The sequence below is a fragment of the Perna viridis genome, chromosome 5 (assembly GCF_037379345.1).
Source record: "Perna viridis isolate PV_CMFRI_1.1 ecotype Kerala chromosome 5, ASM3737934v1, whole genome shotgun sequence".
NCBI classification, from domain to species: Eukaryota; Metazoa; Mollusca; class Bivalvia; order Mytilida; family Mytilidae; genus Perna; species Perna viridis.
The window spans coordinates 32,138,024-32,151,866 of NC_142449.1; positions in this window are offsets into that span (position 1 = coordinate 32,138,024).

The window sequence follows — 13,843 nt, forward strand, 5'->3', positions numbered from 1 at the left end:
AGAGTATTAGCCTCGTATCGAACCAATCAAAATTTATTAAATTGACATGAAATATAATAAAATAGATTAACATCTTTCTATTAACTTGTTCATGCATTTGTTTTTGTTTTTGTTTTCGTTTTTTTATATTATAAGTCGCTTTATCTATTTTCCTCAAATTAGATAATAATGGCTCACTGTACCGAAACCTGACATTCTCATAAAACTAGTTCAGGAACAAGATTACATAAAAACAATATCAATGTCATCCTTTGAATTGTGATTATAGTTCAAACAAATCAATTCATTTTTCTAAAGTTATTATCTGTTCATCAGAAAAATGCGTTTTTTTTTACCTTATTTTTCCTTAATTCTAATCAGTTTAAGTCACAACCTCAAAATCGATTCAAGCGATCCCCTTGTAAATATGATTCTTGTAGTGCAATAAAAAAACCATTGTATTCTAGTTATTGTAGGGATATCATTAAAACGCTGGTTCTTTTTTGTCCCTTGTTGACCCTAATTTCTCAATGGTTTAAGTAACTTCCCCTATAATCAATCACACCCACACCATTCCTTTGGTGGTATGACACCTTGTGAATGAATTTCAAAAAGATTTACTTATAAGGAAAATGTTTGTTTCTGGCCCCAAATTTAAAACGATGTAAGTTACAATCCCATAATCGACCCATGTCTTCTGTTTGTAATATGTGGTGAGTACAGTTTCAAAGAGATCCAGTAGTATTTATTCGTTACCTTAGGGGCATAACTAAAATGTTAGTTAAAAATCCTTTCAACCTTATTATTCCTTGGCGGTTAAGGTCAACCTCCAAAATCAATCACATCCTTCTGTTGGAATATGGAACATTATGGTACAATATCAAGTAGTACTTATGGCTTATAGTCAAGTCATTGCCCGAAAAAAAATCAAAGAATAATCTAATGACACAGGATTTGAACTTCAATGAAAAAAAAATAATAAAATAATAACTACACAAAAAACATATACACTTAATACAGGGTATATGAAATACGAAAAAAGCAGAAATCTTCGTTGGGATTTGATTACGTGGGTAGAACAGTCAACGAAAAATAAATTCCCACGAAAATTTATCTCCAAAAATATATTTCAGTCTTAAATAAAACATTTTTTTTCTGAATACAAATGCACTTAAACAAACATGCGTAAATAAAATCAATAATCCTATTAATTGCTGTAAAAAACTTCACCTATGTGTATTATATACAATTACGGGAGTGCCAAATTGTCTTCGAACCCTTTGTCATTTAATAAGCAGATAATGAAATATCACATTCAAACGATGTATCAGCAAAAATATATTTTCTTCAAAAGCTTTTCACATCTCCTTTGACAATAGGGAGTTAGAACTATAGAGTTTATATTGAAGATTAATCGTGTGAACCAGGATTCTAGCGGAAATCAAAATAAAGAAATAGAGGGACAGGGACCCGACAGACTCACAAAGAACATAAAATAACCAAAATAAAAATAAAGTAACAAAAGTAAATGAGTAACTCAACACCTCTAAAAACTTAGACCATGGACCAGGTGCACAGGTAGGGTAAGCGCCCTCTGCTTTTAAGAAACACCCGCCGAGTTGCTCATAAAAAGTCAAGTCCAGGGTAGACGACAGAGGAAAAATAAACTATGACATAATGAACAAATCAGTTTTCATAGTGCAAATATATACACCGTAACGATCCACGAGTTCATGATGACGATCATTAAACTTCTGTATTGAAGACTTCAATCTAGTAGCAACACAAAATGTCTGTGTAGTTACTGCAAGCTCCGGCATAACGCACGAGTTGTGATATGAGTACTCAACACGCAGGTGCTGAAGGGATGTTATCACAGATGGAAGGAAAGGCGACAATACGGAATATATAGTCATCGCGTTTGTCGTATAATTTGGTCAATAGTCTTCCTTTACCATTGATCTCTCAAGATATGAGGCTTAACAGTGCTTAACTATGGTATCCTCCATATCAAGTTTTTTTGGATAAATTCGATATATCAGATCCCCGAGACTAGAGTTGTTTAACGATACGTCCTCTATATAGCGTAAGCTGTAGTAACAAGGGTCGTGGAAGGACTGCAGACCCTCTTGACAGCTGCAAGTATATAAATTAAAAGTTTTGAAAGAGGTTTGGTGGTACGTGTTTCAGATCCAGCTATATAGCGCTGTTTTTACACATTCTTGTGGAGTTTAAGAATTCAGTACAAAGACAGAATATCACAATTATCGTCTTGAGTAGAGAGACCAACTCTCTTACAACTACTAGTATGACTTCCTTGGAGAGTGTGGTAGCAGTATAGGTCTTATCACTGCTTTTATTTTCTACGTCTACTTCTGATGATGAACATTGGATGAATAAGTTTTGCAGGCAACAACGATGTTGTTTTGGGCTTTGCCTGCTTGTGCGACAACATATCTGTCATGTATAAAGAATATTTTGTACATCGGGTTCTTTGAAAGCTCATTGACAAACTTAAAACATTCATACGTTTCAAAAGGAAAGACCTCACAGCCTCTACCAACTTGACAGAGAACAAATTTCTTCTAGTTCTCGTTTATCCATATTCTTGCAAAGTCCTCTGCGGCATCCATGAGAACTTCAAAATTATAATTCCAATTTGGTTTACGGTACTTGAAACCTTTAGAAAGGACCTTACGTAGAGATTCGTTTTCGATGATAGCTTGACCGGAAGGACCATACTTAAATGGGGAGTTTTTGCAATAACTCTCACGTTGTTTAGCCTTGCAGTCCTAAATCTCGAGGTCCTGCAATGGCCTTTTATAATTGAAAATGTTGGATGCTATAGGTGAAGTATAGGAATGTAAAGTTATCGGTATTGATTTGTATTTGGAATACAGGTAGATTGTGTTTGGGACGAACAATACGGCAAATCAGACGGCTAAAATCAGAAGTGCATTTAAAAATTTAATCGCGAATCCAAGAAAAATTGTTCCCTCAAATGTTATTCCCACGAAAATAAAAGATAATACAGTAACTAAAATATCACGCGAATGGAAAATAAGTAAATGAGAAACCCACCAGAGGAGTAAGCGTTTCGTGCTTCTTTCTTGGATATCGACAAAATGATATATTGTAATTCATTAATTGCACTATATAATTAAGTATAGTGAGCGTACAGAATATAGAAACATTAATCTCTTTCAAGTACTTACAAGAAGCTAATTATGACATATCCAACGTCAAATACATGTACTTCGTAAATTTCCTTTTGCGATACATGATAAAAGAAAAATAATCAACAAAATGCATTTAAACATGCACAAAAGTAAATTTACTCTAGGTCCTGACCTAGTTTAAATTTAAACACGGGAGTAAAAATTAGTACGTTCAAATGAATGAACTTTCACTCGTATGTAAATTAATTTGCAGATGTGTAAATTTGGTCATGAGAACGGGACGTTATGGGCATCGCAGGCTTTAATTGTTCACCCACTCGGCAAGGTGATGTGTATGTTGTTCTCATTGCCACACGTTTCTTTGTAGGTTGTCTTTAAATAAATTTAAAGAGTAATCAAGGGAACCAAGGTTATAGCGGTAATCAAAAGAATGTATTTCAGGGACAATACACCAGACATGGAAAACAGACATACACAACAAAGAACATAAAGTAACTAAAATCATATATACAAAGTAACAAAAGTAAATGAGCAACTAAAAACTAGGAGATTGGACCAGGTGCACCGGTAGGGTAAGCGTCCTCTGCTTTTCTAGGAACACCCGCCGAATTGCTTATAAAAAGTCAAGTCCATGGTAGAAAAATGAGGAAAGGAAAACTATGACCCGTTGAATAAATCAGTTTTCATGGTGCTGATGGATACACCATAACGATCCACGAGTTCATGATGACGACCATAAAACTTCTGTAGTGATGACTTCAATGTTGTAGCAACATAACCCTGTTCCAGAAGCCTATTTCTTAGAGTTCTAGCGCGATACAAAAAGTCTGCGTAGTTTCGGCAAGCTCTGGCATAACGTATGAGTTGTGATATGAACACTCCGTACGCAGGAACCGAAGAGATGTTGCCACAGATGAAAGGAAAGTTGACAATTCTGAATGAAATGTCAACACGTTTGTCGTAAAGTTTGGTCAAAAAGCATGGCATCGTCCAGGCTGTCGAATTTGACAATGAAATTAATACTGGTGGGCCCTAGACATTGAAAATGTCATTAAATAATGCTTAATTGGTCTATATACAATTTCACGCCGTTTTACTACAGTCATCTTTAATAATGTCGAATTAAGAAGAAAACCCATCTAAGTCATTTACATATGTTTCTATGGTTGCTATAACCTTGGTTCCCTTGATTACTCTTCCAAAATCGACCTTTAAAAGTTTTTTTTATGATATTCAATGTCCTTGTTTTCCTTTTGGCGAGGAAGAGAAACTAAAACTGTACATATTTTCCGTATTTTGCTGTATTCAGATCATGTACATGTAGATTCGTTTTAGCAAAAGTTTATTTTTCTAACCAAGTTTACGTTGCATTAGTAATTAAAACTTAGGGGAGAAGGTAGGGGTTAAGGCTTGCTGTTTACCATGAATAGTCCAGGATTGTTTTAAGGTTTGGAATAAAAGGTATTTTAATGAAATCCGAAGGTCTTCGATACAGCTCAAAATAAATAGTTTGAAGACCCAGGACCTAGGTAAGTGAAATCCAATACGTTCGTGGTTAGAAATTGAGGGTCCTGAGTCCCACGTTAATTTGAATATCAGTCCTTTCATCGATCAGGTAAAGTATGTCATGTCTATTTGATTTGAGTACTACAAAGACTTTGTTATGTAGAACTGTCTGAAAAAAAATCACAATCAAGCTTTGTACAGTCAAACACAGTTTGACCGAGTTTCGGAAATCTAAAGAAAATTATCTTACTGCGCCATTTAATCTTGACTATTCTAGGTTATTTGTCTACTGCCTTACCACTTAAAGAGTGTTTTCAAGGTAATGGACTAAATAATAATGTATGTGCAAGCAGTGTGTCAGCTAGAGATTGGCACAGTAAAACCAAGCTAGACCAGTCGATATCTGGACCTACGTCGTAATGCAAGTGTGATTTATAGTTTCTAGAGACACTGCTACAAAAAAGTTTCGGGCGGATATACGGAACTATGAAACATAATTCCAAAAAAAAATTAGATAATCTAAATTTCCTGATAATATGCACAACATTATACGGTTTTCTTGATACATACCAAATATTATGATATTCTGTTGGGTAATTTAAGAGGAGCTGCACATTGAGCAAGACTGAAATAGAAATTGTCTTTCACTAGAAAATGCGACTTTTTGGTGATATGAAACCATATACTTGCCGCTAATCTTCATTTAAGGTACAGAAATTTATGTTCATTATTTTCTATTTTTTTTTTTTTTTTTTTTTTTTTTTTTTTTTGCTTTTTTATCTTTTTATCTATTTACTATTCTTGATTTTGTATTTCTCATCTCCGTAACCATTAAGTAGTTGTATTTGTAAGAATCATGCAAATCTGAAAAATGTGATCCATCCCAAAAAAAAGGGTGCGTATTTTTTATTTTTGTAATTAAGTTGTTTTATGGGTGTATATTATGAAATGTGTAATTATTCATTCCGATCTGTCTGCTCTTAGGAGATAATCAACATTGCAAATCCAGTAGATTCTATTGTATTTGAGTGTCATTTACAGAGTTATCTCTAAAAATTGTCGACCCCATTATCCCTGTGTCCCATTCCTTTTTCATTTCATCATCATTTCATGTTCCTTTTATCATCCTTTTCATGTACATCGTCTGAATATAGCTGAAATATTGCTGCTCGGACGTTAAACCCCAACAATCAATCAATCAATCAATCAATCAGAGTTATCTCCCTTAACTTTGAAATCTACAGGGCATTCTATATAATTTTGATTGTCTATGAATACGGGTTATATGAAAAACCAAATGTTAATTTCTGTTTACTAAAGCATTTTAAACAAAATATCAAAAGTAAAAATATGTAGGCTTTACAAACATGTATCACATTTTGCATGATTCTTAGCTGGATTGCTACTAAAAAGATTTTAATGTGCATTTTTGTTTTAATTTCAAAATTATATTTACGAGCCTCCTTGAAATGCTGGTAGATTTTACCAACGGATTCAACTAAAATATGTGCCCTACCTTAGATCTTCAAACCACGACAGCACAGAAAATATTGATGACCAACAAACAACACCGACTTTTCAATAGAAGAAATTATACAATGTCGTGCTTTGCAGCGGTAAATAAAGCAAACAAATTGGAGACGGAAAAAATATACACGACATAGATATGTTTTGTTCTTGAGTGTCCATCATACCAATGGTCACCAGTTTTCTTTTTCTGTGTTCATTCTTGTTTTTAAATTTGACCTTACAGTATGTTTGAAGGAACACTGCAAAATCATTTTCCAGCTATCAATGATATTTTTCAATTGTCAATCACGTTTGACCGTAAAGTCATGCTTTTTCGCAATTTGGTATTTGTTAAGGTGCATATAGAACTTCAAAGTCTTCTTCGTAAAGTTCCATACTATTGATTGGATTCAAATACAAAAATATCAATTGAAAATTTGAAAATTTCGTTATGTATAAACGTGTTTCAAGAAGCTACCGCTCATCACCAGCCTTAGTATCAAATATATCGAGAGATTTAAATCCAAAACTTAATATTATACCAGAAGTATTCAAAACCAAAACTATGGAAATAGAGAGTCAAATGCATCACCGATAAATTGTACAAAGGGCAATACAAGAGATGAAGCCTCGTTGTTATAGGAATTTTGAGATTTACAATACAACGAATTTGATAAATCTGATATATTTCCGAGTCATGCTAGCCTGGCTACTGGGTCGTTGAATTCTAACAGGACCTTTGGTTCACCAGCAGCGGGATCAACCATAGTTTTAAACGTTGTTACATTAAAGTTAACATGAGTAAGCTTTGATTTGATATATAAATATAGACTATTGTTCGATATATAAATGCTAGAATTTTGTTTACAAAATTCAAGTTTATATATACATTAAAAAAGCACATGAGCTTTTGGAGGTATGTGAGGTAAAACAGGAAAGGTGATTTATGTATGAGCTTGTACAAAGCACTCGAAACCAAAGAAATGATTTTTTTTTAAGTTGAAATATTTAATTAAATGTAACCGGAAGTTTTTACCAGACATCACAAAAAAAGTAATGCACCCCCATAGAAATACATTAAGATTATAAGTTAATTGTGTAAAGCGGTGATTGTTCAACAGAATTGTTAATGCGAAATTTTAATTACTTCGGATTTCCGCTTGTCTTTTACTGAAATTTTACACCTTAAAAATCTTTGTTTCTATCTGCAGTATTCAGGAACAATCAGGGGAACCAAATTCTAGTGGAAATCAAAAGAATTTAATCGATGGAAAAAGACCAGAAAGGGAAAACAGACACACACAATAAAGAACACAAAATAACCAAAATAATACTTACAAAGCAACAAAAGAAAATAAGCAACTAGGACTCCACTTTAGACAGGAAGTATGGACCAGGTGCGCCGGTAGTATGTAAGTAAACCCCTACACACACATACACACACACAATGAATACTAACTTCACTACACTTATTTTCAATACAACGAGTAAAACATTCAAAACTCACAACTTAGACCCAAAAATGTTCGTCAAATATATTTTTTTGTACATATACTATTATTGGTGTCGTTCCGAACTGAAACCAACACTTTGTTTTTTTTTTTGTTTTTTTTTGGTGTCGAAGAATCAATGTTATATACATTGTGACATCACTTTTTTCAATAAATATATATATATCTTTATATATAATGAACAATCATTAAACTCTTTAGTACGTATAGAAAAAAAAACATTTGAGTCTCTTCAACCCATAGGCAATTCAAATAGATACCATGAAATTTCTTTTTAAAGAATTTTAAGTATTTAAGTAAAACTACGGATTGTACTAGTATTATTATAGACAATAGATATTTATTTTGAAGAGACCGACATTAAGGTAAATTGTTGCTAATATATGCCCCAGAAAAGGTTGCATTGATTTACTACATCGCGAAAATTATAGACGGCAAAACCATCCCAATACGCTAGAACAATTAAGGAAATTTAAGCTCCAATTAAAACAACAAAACATAATAAGACTGCATTGACTAAAACGATGGACGGAATACACATAATCCGGGATCAAAGAATAAACCTATCAATTAGGAAAAAAACACCATAAATATGAAAACATTAACTGAGGGAAGGAATATATACATTAACAGAGAATAAATGAAAACTGCAACATGATTGCAATCAACGATGTTTGATAAAGATATAGAGAAACACATTCACAACACTTTAGTGTGCTCAATTACCTTCTTACAAGAAGCCCACTGTATACGCAAAAAGTTTGGTATACATAAAACTAATTCAAATAATCATGTATTTAACAGTCTCGAAACAAGAGGAAGCAGTGGTTCATACATTCCTTATACAAGAATTCATTCAACATAGTATCCTTCCTAAGTACAAGGCTAGTGATGAATGTTTCTGTTATTTATTATTTTGTATTTCCTACTTTTTTATACTTTAGCCCCATAGTGCACAAAATCATGAATATATTTCTTCCAAAAGAAGTTAGTTCGGTAAGGGCAAAATTTGGCCCCAAAAACAAAGTCTACATGAAGAAAGTTAAATGTTGTTTCTCAAGCTCTTTAATGTGTTTTATAGTTGATTTGATTGGTTTATGGTAATGATTTGAACCTGTACGGTCATATGAGTCCTTCAAACATGGCCGAGAGTTGAAAAATCTGTTCAAAAGGCTGAAAAACACCAAATATGCATTTTTGCACTCTTTTAACAATAGCTTCATGTGTATTGGCTCTCGCGCTTCATGTATTTTGTGTAAAATTGTCAGTTGCAACTCGTGTAAAAAATATCTTGAGTCAACAGATTTGTGGCCACTTCCATTTCATACAAAAAAAACACCGTACAAAATTGCAGGAAAAGTTAAACGTTAAAGGTTTTTGTAAAAGTTATATAAATGCATAGTTTTATTTCTGGAATAACGTCATGAATCTCGTCAATAGCATATTCTATTCAGCGTTTGCAACTATTTTACTATACATCTACCACCAAGAAATCAGCTTTAATCAAATTTTCAACGGGGGTCCTTACCGAACTTTTTTGTAGCAACTAAAGCCATGAACAACAACCAAGAACACAGCGGGGGACTTTAATTTCATTTTTATCAAAGCCGATAGAACATCTGCTACAGATGTGATTTTTTTTTAACTAATTGATAAAGTCAAAAAAATGAAACCAATGACAGAGTAATAGATATGGAGACGAAATGATCATTCTTCATGTAGTAGAAAGGTTTATTTATTGGTCAAAAATATTGGCTATCCGATATGGATATATAAAAAATGATATCCACCAAAATAATAAAAAGCATCAATAATTGTTCACATCATTTTGATATATGTGATTATAAAAAAAATATAGTGCAACTGAGAAGAGGTAACCGCTTGATATATCAGTGCTAAAAAACAAAAAAGTCAAGAAGCTCCATAGCCACTTCTCCAATCATTTTTACAATGACGTTACTTTAGCACATAGTCTTCGATATGTGGTATTTGCATATAGATATGGCGCTTCCTTGAGACAAATATTGTTGTATTTTTGTCTTTAGCTTGTGTTTAAAATGAAAATAGCCATTACCCAGTAGGATAGGTTCAGATGATCTTCAGTTGCTTTCAATCATTTTAAATACATCTCGTTAGAAGGAACTGAGTCTTTGTTTAAAAACACGAGATGTCTGATAAGAGTTATTTAGTTACGTACGAAGTTGAATAGGTTTATTTCCAGACTGCTGTTCATTTGATTTGTTGGATAACAGGCTCAGGGCTTGAGATGCTATAATCTTTGCATTTGGTCAGTGCAATCAAGTTATTAAAGTTCCACTATATAGAAGGTCACTGCAGATAACTTTATGACAATTTGTGGAAATAAAGCTATATTGAGACACTTAAAGAAGCATTTGGTCAGTGCAATCAAGTTATTAAAGTTCCACTATATAGAAGGTCACTGCAGATAACTTTATGACAATTTGTGGAAATAAAGCTATATTGAGACACTTAAAGAAGCAAATTCAGCATTTTTTTTTCCTGTAAAAAATATATATTTTTCAAAACCTGACATGATGGAGATCCATGAAAAAAGATAGATATTATTTTCTAGTTTGTTATGAAAATCTGCAGCCGTGGTAACATAATCATGACAATAAAATTATACATCAGTTTTCATAACAAGTTTTGGTGCTTTTCCAGAAATTAATTGTCAAAGAACAGGTTTTCTAAAAACTGCAAGAAAAAGAGTTGGCATGGTATTATTGTAAAGAGACAAATAAAAAAAAGTAATCAAGGGAACCAAGGTTATAGCGGTAATCAAAAGAATGTAATCCAGGGACAAAGACCAGACATGGAAAACAGACATACACAACAAAGAACATAAGGTAACTAAAATCATACATACAAAGTAACAAAAGTAAATGAGCAACTCGGACTCCACTAAAAACTGGGAGCATGAACCAGGTGCACCGGTAGGGTAAGCGTCCTCTGCTTTTCTAGAACCACCCGCAGAGTTGCTCATAAAAAGTCAAGTCCGGGGTAGACAAACGAGGAATGAAAAACTATGACCCGTTGAATAAATCAGTTTTCATTGTGCTGATGGATACACCATAACGATCCACGAGTCAATGATGACGACCATAAAACTTCTGTAGTGATGACTTCAATCTTGTAGCAACATAACTTTAACATAAAAGTGTACCTTTTTCTGCTGATTTGTTCATAATTTTAATTCTTAAAGTTCATGCGAAATTTAGCATTTTTGAAAAACAGCCAGTTGGTGCAGGGAAGAAAACCGAAACCGGAGAGGACTGAATCTCTCAGGATAGCTGAAAGCATGCGTTTTACACCTCTTTACCTTCCCAAGTATTGCATCTATTTATGTACGATTGATCTACTACCCACAATCAATATTTCCACCAAGTTTCACTTTTTTTGTTTTTAAGTTTTACAAAATTAGACCGAGTCAGTGTTGTGTACGAAACAGTGCACCTAAATCCCATTTGTATAGTGCAACCTTAATTCCACGAGGAAGATACTGACACCCATTAACAAAATGACAACATTTAAAGGAAGTAATCCATACGAGAAGGTGAAGATAAATGTTACTTACATGACGTCCCAAATCCTGTACATTTTAGTAATAAAGATGACATTTCAAATTAGGTACAAAAAATGATATCTTTGAGATTTAAGCGATTATAGGCTCAAATACTAATACAGAGTATACATTGCATGTAGAATCCATGAAGAATGAATCGGTGTGCAGTACAGAGTATGCAATTACATGTAGACTTCTTGAGGAGTTAATTTATGTGCTGTAGAGAGTATAAAATTGCATATAAAAGGCATTAAGTGATAAATTATAAACAGTTATGAGAATTATATTGCAGAAAAAATGCGTCAGTATTGACTTTATGTGCAGTAAAGAAAGTAAAATTGCATGACATGTAGAATTCACGAGGAATGAATAAATGTGCAGTACAAAGTATGAAATTGCATGTTGAATGCATGATAAATGAATTTATGCGCAGTACAGGGATGACATGACATGTAAAATTTATGAAAATGAATTTATGTGCAGTACATCTTTTAATCTTTTAATATCTGACTAAAATTACGTGCGAAAAATTAATAGTTTTTTTTTGTTTGGCAAAAATCGAACCGACGAAGTTTCGTGACACTCGTAAGGAGTATTCGCAATTTAATCTTCTGATTTCAAAGATTTTAATGAGCCCATAATCGCTTGAATCCCTGAGGTTACATTCTTTTGTAACTAATTTGAAATGTCATCTTTATTACTATAATACACGAGATTGAGGAATGAATTTGTGTGCAGCTCAGAGTATGAAATTGCATGTAGAATGCACGAGGATAAATAAATGTGCAGTACAAAGTATGATATTGCATATGAAATGCATGAGGAAGGAATATATGTGCAGTACATAGCATGCAATTGCATGTAGAATTCTTGAGGAGTTAATTTATGTGCAGTGGAAAGTATAAAATTTCATGTAGAATACTTGAAGAATGAATTCATGTGCATTACCGAGTATGAAATTACATGTAGAAAGCATGAACAATGAGTTTATTTGTAGTACAGTGTGTGAAATTGCATGTGAAATGCACGAAAATGAATTTACGTGCAGTGCATGCTATAAATGGCATGTAGAATACATGAAGAATGAATTCCTGTGCATTAACGAGTATGAAATTACAGGTAGTTAGCATGAAAAATGAATTTATGTACAGAACCGTGCGTGAAATTGCATGTAGAATGCTTGAGGTAAGCCTGGTCCATATGTGGAATATTTCCTATGAAATTCAAGTAATTTTTTTTTCAGTCGCGTTGAAACTGGCAATATTTTATTAAGTTTAATATTTTTGCTCAAGTTTGTCAGTCATAAAACAGGCAGAGAATAAAATCAGAAATTGTGTTTAATTGTTGGTATTTTAAGCAACTGATATGTAACTACAAATAGAAAAATTAAATCTGTATGTATTAGTAACATTTTCTGCAAACCTTACAAATCTGAACATTAAATGATAATGCGACCCCCATTTGATATATACATAACATAGCAAGTGATTCATTATATTTCTTTTACATTTTAGGTTGCACAAAAGGTTTTGTTGTATTCCAGCTGATACCACCAATCATTTATCATGAATAAATCAACAAAATAATGGCTAGTTATACTCTGTTTAGGTACCATGTAATTACATGATATAAAGAGTATATATGTGTGATTATACAGGTACATGAATAACAAATGAAGTATGTTCAAAGTGCCTGCTGATGAATATCAAAAAAGAAATCTCTGTTTTTATAATAAGATAAAACGTGAGAAGAATTTGAGTAAAAGAGGCAATTGTAAAAGGGATATTGGTAATTACAATGTACACATAGACAATTACACATCATGTATACAATATTTTTGTAGATACCTACATTGACAGATATAAACAGAATGTGTGCTTAGAAAATATGGGGATTATAAAGATTAATTGTTTGAATTCTTATAATCAATTGCAGTATTCTCAAAGAGTCATGGATTCAAAAATGAAAAGTGAAATTATTTGAATATTACAGATATTACAGGTCAATCAAGTACTGTAACATATGTACACGAACTGTTTTCAAACGTAGTAAAAACATGCTAATTGTGTTACAGGTGCAGGACTTTTTGCACAAAGGCATAGCGATTAATTCAGGGTTTGGGGATGACTTAATGCCGAGCGGGGCGCGGCAAACAATTGCCGAGGGGGGTAAAAATCGGTGGTAAATCCATATCTGACAACAGTTTCATGCTCCCGTTTTACATAATTCTGTAGCTGGCAGTGGTTGTGACGGCGCTTTTTTCATGTGTGGACTGGTTTTGCATTGCTGTCATTCTGATCATGTTCGGCAGCAATTCTCAGTGTAAGAGTACATGCATTTCTAGGAGTATGCCAGCCTACTCTTTTTTGTCCTCTCAAATCATGTAATTTTATCTTCATACGACAGGGAGAAAAGTCGAGTCTGAGATATTTTGGAACTACAAGTTGCTTGACGACTTTGTCTAATATGTGGCCCTTCACTTTCGGAAAATAGTGGTGAAACAAGATACCGCATGATATAACATAATGGTTAGATTCCCGTATAATTAAGTCAGCCAACTTTGTATCCTCTGTTCA